General features: G+C 38.3%; 1 pseudogene; it reads left to right on the top strand.

Moving 5' to 3' along the window:
* Positions 1 to 2780: 2780 nt before the first annotated feature.
* LOC115937265 (large ribosomal subunit protein eL6-like) lies at positions 2781 to 3561 on the top strand (annotated as a pseudogene).
* Positions 3562 to 7933: the final 4372 nt, after the last annotated feature.

Here is a 7933-nt window from a genome sequence, read left to right on the forward strand (position 1 = left end):
TTGAATATACTTTTGGGTAAGCCTTAAAATGAAGTTATTGAATCATCTGCTACTTCTGAACATGATCCCTTTTGTGTATGAGACTACCTCTGGGAATTATTGTTAACAATAACAGTGGGGCAGAGGAAACACTCAGTTCTCTCAGGCTCCTAGAGAAAACAAGGACATAAGAGAAGCTTCCTAGTTTTCGTCTTTAGTATTGAAAATCTTGTTTGAGTTCTATTTACATCTTAGTTATTATTAGCCAGACTTATTTCTATCTTTCCATTAGAATTTTCTGACTTTCTCACTCCTTTCCTTGTCCATCTATGTAGGAAAGTGGAGACAGTCTTACAGTCAGGAAAGATGAATGTTTCCCAAAACTCTACATCCATGCCAACCCCCACCCAGAAGCAAAGTTAGTCCTGAGAAACATTGGTACATAGACTAAGGTTTTCTTGGTTCTTTTTGTCTTTTTCTGTTTTGAGCTGTCTCCTTTCCAGTTCTTCACTTTATCCCCTATAGACTCCCTAATTAGATACCTCTTCAGAAATCTAATATTCAAAGGACAACTTTCATACTTTGTTCTGTTTATTTTTCAGTGCCCAATGCTACTTACATCTGGCATCTGTTCTAGGTTAGCAGCTAATTTATCTGCATTTAAACATTTAGGTTAAAATTTCTTTGAATACGCTAAGTAGACAATGTGTCAAAATGTAGATTCCTTGATCCTGTTCTAGACTTACTGCATCAATCCTGAGAGAGCCGGGATCCATAACCCTGCATTTCTAATAATTTTTCTCCCATACTAAACTACTGGCTAGTTGATAACAGTTTACAGTGTTTTCCCCAAATAGATATTTGCATTTTAATATGGTAACTTCTAGCCCTGGATGCCATTTTCCATTGGTTCTAGAACAGTCTAGAGTGGGGTATTAATCTGGACATTTAAACCTTTTTTATTAGGGAGCTTGGAACCTTTGCATGAAGACTTCTTTAGGACTGGAAGCTAAAGTGCTTAGGCTCAAAGGACTGTGAAGTTGAGCTTCACAATGGGCTTTGAAAAGCAATGTTTGGGTTGTTCATTTCCATTCCAGGCAATTTATTTAGGCATTCCAGGCACTTTATGTGGACCACTGTAATAATGAGGTTGCTGATATTGAGGACATCTAGAAGCTGTGAGGCTAAGGTGTTGATGGGTTCTCTATAAAAACGGATGACATCCAGGATAGAGATAGGACATGGAGATGAGTAGAAGATTGGGAGACAGGGGTAAATGTATTCAGTCATTCCTGGGTGGAAGTCAGTCAATAGGAGATGGATAGATACTTAGCGTTTTCCTAAGTCTCACCACCCCCCAGAAATGTCACAACAATTGAAAAATCCTTTATCAAAAAGAAATTATTTGAAAACTTTCTCTGACTTCTATAAAAGTACTGTATTGTGGAATTCAGTGGTTCCCAAACATAGCAGCACATCAGAATCATACAAAGTGCTGATTAAAAAATATGGATCATTGGATCCCACTCCAAACTTACTGAATAAGAATCTTTGAGGGTGAAGCCCTAGAATTATCTATCTATCTATCTATCTATCTATCTATCTATCTATCTTTTATCTATGTCCATTTTTTATTTTGAAATTATTATAGGTTTACAAGTTATAAAAAAATGTTAGGGGAGATCCCATGTAGCCTTCAGCCAGTTTTTCCCAATGGTAATGTCCTGCATAACCATAATACAATATCTAAACTTAGAATATTTATTTTTGTAAGCTCTCTAGATAATGATTATTCAGTTAGCTGGAAATTGAATAAATGAATGAGTAATTATTCAAGGAAATTAATTAATTTGGCTATTTGTAATCCTGGAATATTTAGCAACCTACTTATTTACTCAGAGATTAGGCAGTTCATTCACTGCTCTGATTAGAGGAATAATTCTGCATGGTTCATTGAAATCCTTTAATTAGTAATCTCTTTCCTCTTTTAGGGGGGCTTTGTATCCCCTCATTCAATGAATCAGCCCATATTGAATGAAGTCTTACTCAGGTTTCTTTGTCACCTCCTACCAGTACTTTGCAGACTGATAGACATACGAGATATTGGAAAAGTAGATCTGTTTTGATCAGTACTATACAGATAACTGTTGAAATCTCTTCTTCTTCCTTTGACTTTAATTCTCTCTTCAGAAAATTTGTCTCATTCCACCTTACTTTTTATTCCCCCATGTTACAATTACTAATTAATAGTGGCATTAAATTAAAATGATCCCTTCCACCTCACAAAATACTCAACTATTAACTTAGTTCTTCTCAACTTAGTGTAATTTTAAGCATTAGGAGACATGGATACTAATCTTAGTTCTGCCACTTGCTGATTCTTTGACCTTGACCCACAAACTCAACCCATCTGATTTAACATTTTTCTTATGAGAATAAAATAGATGCCATCTTCCCTGTTACTACACAGACTTAAATTTGTGTCATCCATAATACATTGTGTAAATGATGAAATAAACTATATCTAATAAGCATTAGAAGATGAGATTGAGAATAATAATAGTAATGGTTAGGAATTTTCAGCAGGAATCTCTTTGCTCTTAGGGGTGGAAGTTCTGTTGTTGCTGTTTTTTTCCTTTTCCATATATCCTTTTTTTTTTTTAACTTGAAATTCTTCTGAACTTTATGTTATACAATTTTGGATTAGAGTTTGGAATATTATTTAAATTATTTTGTAGTGGTTCTCTTTGCTGTGTTATATAAAGCACCCATTTATTTGGGCACTCCTTCTATTTGGTGGTGATAAGCATGGTGGTTCAGGAGTGGTTAAATTTCACAAAATGCCTAGATGTTACTCTACCGAAAATGTGCCTTGAAAGCTGTTGAGCTGTGGTAAAAATCCCTTCAGTTAGCATGTGAGAAAACTGAGCTAATTCCCCTCTCCACAGCATTCTGATCATCCTCAGTGGGCACCACGGAGGCAAGAGGAAGGTTTCCTGAAGCAGCTGAGCAGTGGTTTGCTACTTGTGACCAGGCCTCTGATACTCAATTAGTTGCTTTTTTTTTTTTTTTAAGATTTTATTTATTTGACAGAGAGAGACACAGCGAGAGAGGAAACACAAGCAGGGGGAGTGGGAGAGGGAGAAGCAGGCTTCCCGCTGAGCAGGGAGCCCGACGCGGGGCTCGATCCCAGGACTCTGGGATCATGACCTGAGCTGAAGGCAGATGCTTAACGACTGAGCCACCCAGGCACCCCCTCAATTAGTTCCTATGTGCAGAACATACCAGAAATTTGTCATTGCCACCTCCACCAAAATTGATATCAGTAGTGTGAAAATCCCTGAACATCTCACTGATCCTTACCTTAAGAAGAAGAAGCTTTGAAAGCCCAGACACCAGAAAGGTTAGAAGTTTGACCCAGAGAAAGAGAAATACTAGCATACAGAGCAGCACAAGGTTGAGCAGAAAGCTATGGACTCACAAATTCTGCAAAAAGTAAAAGCTGTTCCGCAGCTCCAGGGCTACTTCTGCTCTGTGGTTTCTCTCACAAGTGGAGTTTGCCCTCACAAATTGATGTTCTAAATTTCTTACAAAAACCTAATTAAATAACTGATATATTAAAAACAGGGTGTGTGTGTGCCTGGGTGGCTCAGTCAGTTCAGCGTCTACCTTCGGTTCAGGTCACGATCTCAGGGTCCTGGGATTGAGACCTGGGTCGGTCTCCCTGCTCAGTGGGGGGCCTGCTTCTCTCTCCCTCTGCTCCACCCTCCCAGTGGTGCACTCTTTCTCTTTATTTCAAATAAATAAATAAATAAAATTAAAAAAAAAATACAAAACACCACCACCAGAGTATAGATGGTAGTATTCAGCAAATTCATTCTTCTTTCTCCACTGCAGTAAGAAAGGAGCTCCAGGAAAGGTGGTTAGGTGGAATGCCCTTGTAGCTTAAGAACTTGATAGTTCGTTTAGAGGAACATGTGAGAAATCTTTTAATCAACAGTACACGTCATTGTTACCACTTATGGAAAAGATGGTATGCCCTGTTTTCTTAAATGTATTCCCCATTTTCCCTCTTATACCATGGGTCCCAGGCACACTGATTCCATAAATGTCTTCCTGGTAGATGTTCTCATCATTCCATAGAAATAGCCACGACGGTGGGAGAAGAACGTAAGTGGTATGAAATGTGGACAAGCAGCTGCATACCCTGTTAGGTGTACCTTCCGGGTCTCTCAATCTTGCATTTCACACAAAAATTCAGAAAATGCTTAAGTAGAAGTTCACAGTAGTAACCTAGTTCCCAAGTTGAAATAAACAATAGAATAAAAGCAAAAGGATTTGTATAATATAAAGATCAGTTGTGGTTTTATTTTAATCCAAAATAAACATGAAGGGGGGTGCCTGGGTGGCTCAGTCGTTAAGCGTCTGCCTTCGGCTCGGGTCATGATCCCAGGGTCCTGGGATCGAGCCCCGCATCAGGCTCCCTGCTCAGCGGGAGGCCTGCTTCTCCCTCTCCCACTCCCCCTGCTTGTGTTCCTGCTCTCACTGTGTCTCTCTCTCTGTCAAATAAATAAATAAAATCTTAAGAAAAAAAAAAAATAAACATGAAGGAACTTTTATGAATATCCAACTTTGTATTCCTTTATTCAATAAATATTAGATCAATTATTTCCAATATATACTTCCATTTATGTATCCAATTGTCCTCAGAAATATTTCATTTTTATTTTTCAGTCTTTTACTTTAGGTGTTTTTATTAGTTATCTATGAATGTTTAATAAATTACCCTAAAATGTAGTAGCTTAAAACTATAAACATTTACTATTCTGACTCCTGAGGATCTACGATCTGGGTGCAGCTTAGCTGGGTGTCTCTGGTTTGGAGACTCTCACAAGGCTGTAATCAAATGTCTTCTGGGGCTGCAATCATCTTAAGGGTTGCTTGGAATAGTATTGGTGACTTTCAAAATCACTCATGGTTCTTGTGGCTATTGGCAGACCTCAAGGACCTCTCCCTCCAGCCTCTCTTCTTCTGTCACCTTCTCTTTCTCTTTTTTCTTGGTGATAATTTAGATGTACCCTTTACTGAGACAAGTGGATTTCTGGTCTTCTACTATAGTAAAAGGTAAAAGAGAGATGGTATGGTTTAATGGAGCATTTCCCAAAATGTGTTTTGTTAATATAAACAAATATTTACTAAATAAACACACAGTACTATAGGAAATGATGCTGAGTTAAAGTTTTTGTTAGCATCTTTAATTGCAAGACTTCACAGAACTTTAATGTGTATACTGTTTATCTCTGGAGGCGCATTCAATATGGGAGATTACTCAAATACATTTTATTAAGAAACTGTTTTTGCAAAAATATCTCTTAGAATCCATGGGTCATTCTTTGAAAAATGCTGGTTTAGTGTATTTTATCCTGGACAGAGGCCTAAGTCATATATTTTTGTATGCTCAACACCTAACTAAGCTTTACTCTACCTCCAGCCTGTAAATGAAAATAATAAAACCTGACCTTCACCACCCTTTGAGGGGATATTATAAGATTCAATAAAATAAACACAGCAAAACATAAAAAAAAAAAAGATACTACCTTGCTCTCTATTGGATCTTCAGTAGTAACATGCCACAGAGCAACATTTCCTAGTGCTACCTTTTTAAATCATTTAAAAGCATAAAAATCAAACCAATTCTAGGAACTACTAAAGCTACTACAGTGTATTTCAAATGAATTTGAGAGAAGTAGGAGACAGAGAAACACAATTGCATGTAACTCTGAGCAGAAAGGACCAACAGGAGAGAAGACCACCTCTGAGTGTCCCCCCCTTTTTTTTCCTCTTTTTTTTTTTTTTTTTTTTTTACCAGTTATTTCTGCTTCTCTGTTTGCTTTCAACTTTAGTTTCTTTCAGAGATTGCCTCAGGACTGAGGAGAAGGGTCACATTGAGTAATTTTATTCTCCTAAAGAAGAGTACCCCTCTCCTGTGCCCATTCAAATCCTGCTGAGGCACTTTCTCTAAAGAGTCTTCTTTTTTTATTATAAGCCTGTCTATTCACTAATGAACTGATTGAAGTATCAGTTGACTTGAATGGGAGTCAACCAATACTAAATGGCTTGTAACAAGAACTGAAAGCTGAATTTCAAGAATAAGTTTAGAGGTGAAAGTATAATTCTTATTGGCACTGTATTTGGAGGTGGTGGCATGTGTTTCTATCCTCACCCCCCCACAGGAGATTTTGGAGCAATTCAATGAACTTGCTTCAATCCTACCTCGACGGTGTTTGTCCTCTGTCAGAAGTGAGTCCAACTGTAGCTCTGCTTGTGACTGGGGACTTCATCTCTTCATCTTTAAAAATGAAGCTTTGCCTGCCCTGCAGGGTTGTAAGAACTAAATGAAATGCCATAGATTCATCCAAGGGTACTTAGCAGGCATTCACTAAATGGTAGCCCTAGGTTTTCCTTTAGATTAGACAGCAGTATCAGATAATATGCTTCAGGCCCAACCAGCGGGGCAACTCTAAAATCAAATTGCTTGGGTGCCTGGGTGGCTCAGTCGTTAAGCGTCTGCCTTCGGCTCAGGTCATGATCCCAGGGTCCTGGGATGGAGTCCCACATGGGGCTCCCTGCTCAGCAGGAAGCCTGCTTCTCGCCCTCCCACTCTCCCTGCTGTGTTCCTGCTCTCGCTGTCTCTGTCTTTGTCGAATAAATAAATAAAATCTTTAAAAAAAAAAAATCAAATTGCTTTTTGACAATCGAAAGGTGGAATTCTGTTCCTTGCAGGTTTGCCCAGTAATTTATGTAGTAATTCTTTCTTGATTAGTGCATTTTTCTTTTTCTATAAACAATTAAGACTATCATTTCATATGCTTATTATTCAAGTATGGGCTTCATTTTAATTTTAGTCTATTTTGTGTACAAAATAACCCTTCCACATGTATGCTTCTTTAAAAAAAATATGTATGTATTATATGTTAATTATTTTCTGTGGTTTTTGCCCAATTAAGGTATTAGTAAACTGTGCTCTTATAATAGACAAATTCACATGCCTTAGGTGAGACAGAGGCTGGGATCTGGACCTCCATCATTTACAGAGAGGGAGGGTCTGAGGAGGCTGGAGTTTGATTTTTTTTGTCCTGCCCCAAGGGCCAAGTATGTCTAGTGATTGTACTTATATGGTGGGAAATATATGCCATACAGAGGTAAATGAGAAGATGGGAGAAATTACATAGATACTGATTTTGAGACATTGAATCAATGTGTTCTACATCCCAGCCAGTTTTCCAGCTCTCCAAACCACTGAATCAATAGCATGCATTGCATCATGGAGAAAGTATGGCCCAGTTGCAAACAGGAATGCACTGACTTTGGATTTAATAATGGAATTTTTTTTCTATAGTCTGAGAGCAAGCACTTTTGATTATTGCAAATGCCTGGCTTACTTGAGAAAGTGATGATTTTCTCAGAACTCCAAGACAAACATTCAACTTGAAGAGGATCAGGCAATTTACATGATGGAACTAAGGAACAGGAGAAAAAGGATACAATGCAAGGACAATCGGAAGAGGAAAGCCTGTCTGATTATTGAGAGATGGATCCTGGAAGGAACCCCCCCCCAAAAAAAGAACCAAAATCAGCCCCTATTGTTCTGATTTTCCCCTTAAGGACAAATCCCAAAGAAGGATTTAACAATATCCAAGTAGGTGTGGGGATTCCAAAGACCACTGGGGCTGATGCTCTGCTTTCTTGGGCATGACCTGGGAAAATGGCAAGTTTCATAAAGTTCCATGCATTTGAAATGTCAGGAGCATTTATGTAGCAATAGCTGAAGGAGATATATTAAAGAGAGTGGGCCTGAGTGAAATCTCATTTTGGCCTTGTGGAGAAAGCAAATAAAAAATCTTGGGCCCCCGAGGCCATTCATAAGTGCTACATACCCTGGTGATCAATAGGA

This window comes from Leptonychotes weddellii, chromosome 12, assembly GCF_054177405.1.
Source record: "Leptonychotes weddellii isolate Sample4059 chromosome 12, ASM5417740v2, whole genome shotgun sequence".
NCBI lineage: Eukaryota > Metazoa > Chordata > Mammalia > Carnivora > Phocidae > Leptonychotes > Leptonychotes weddellii.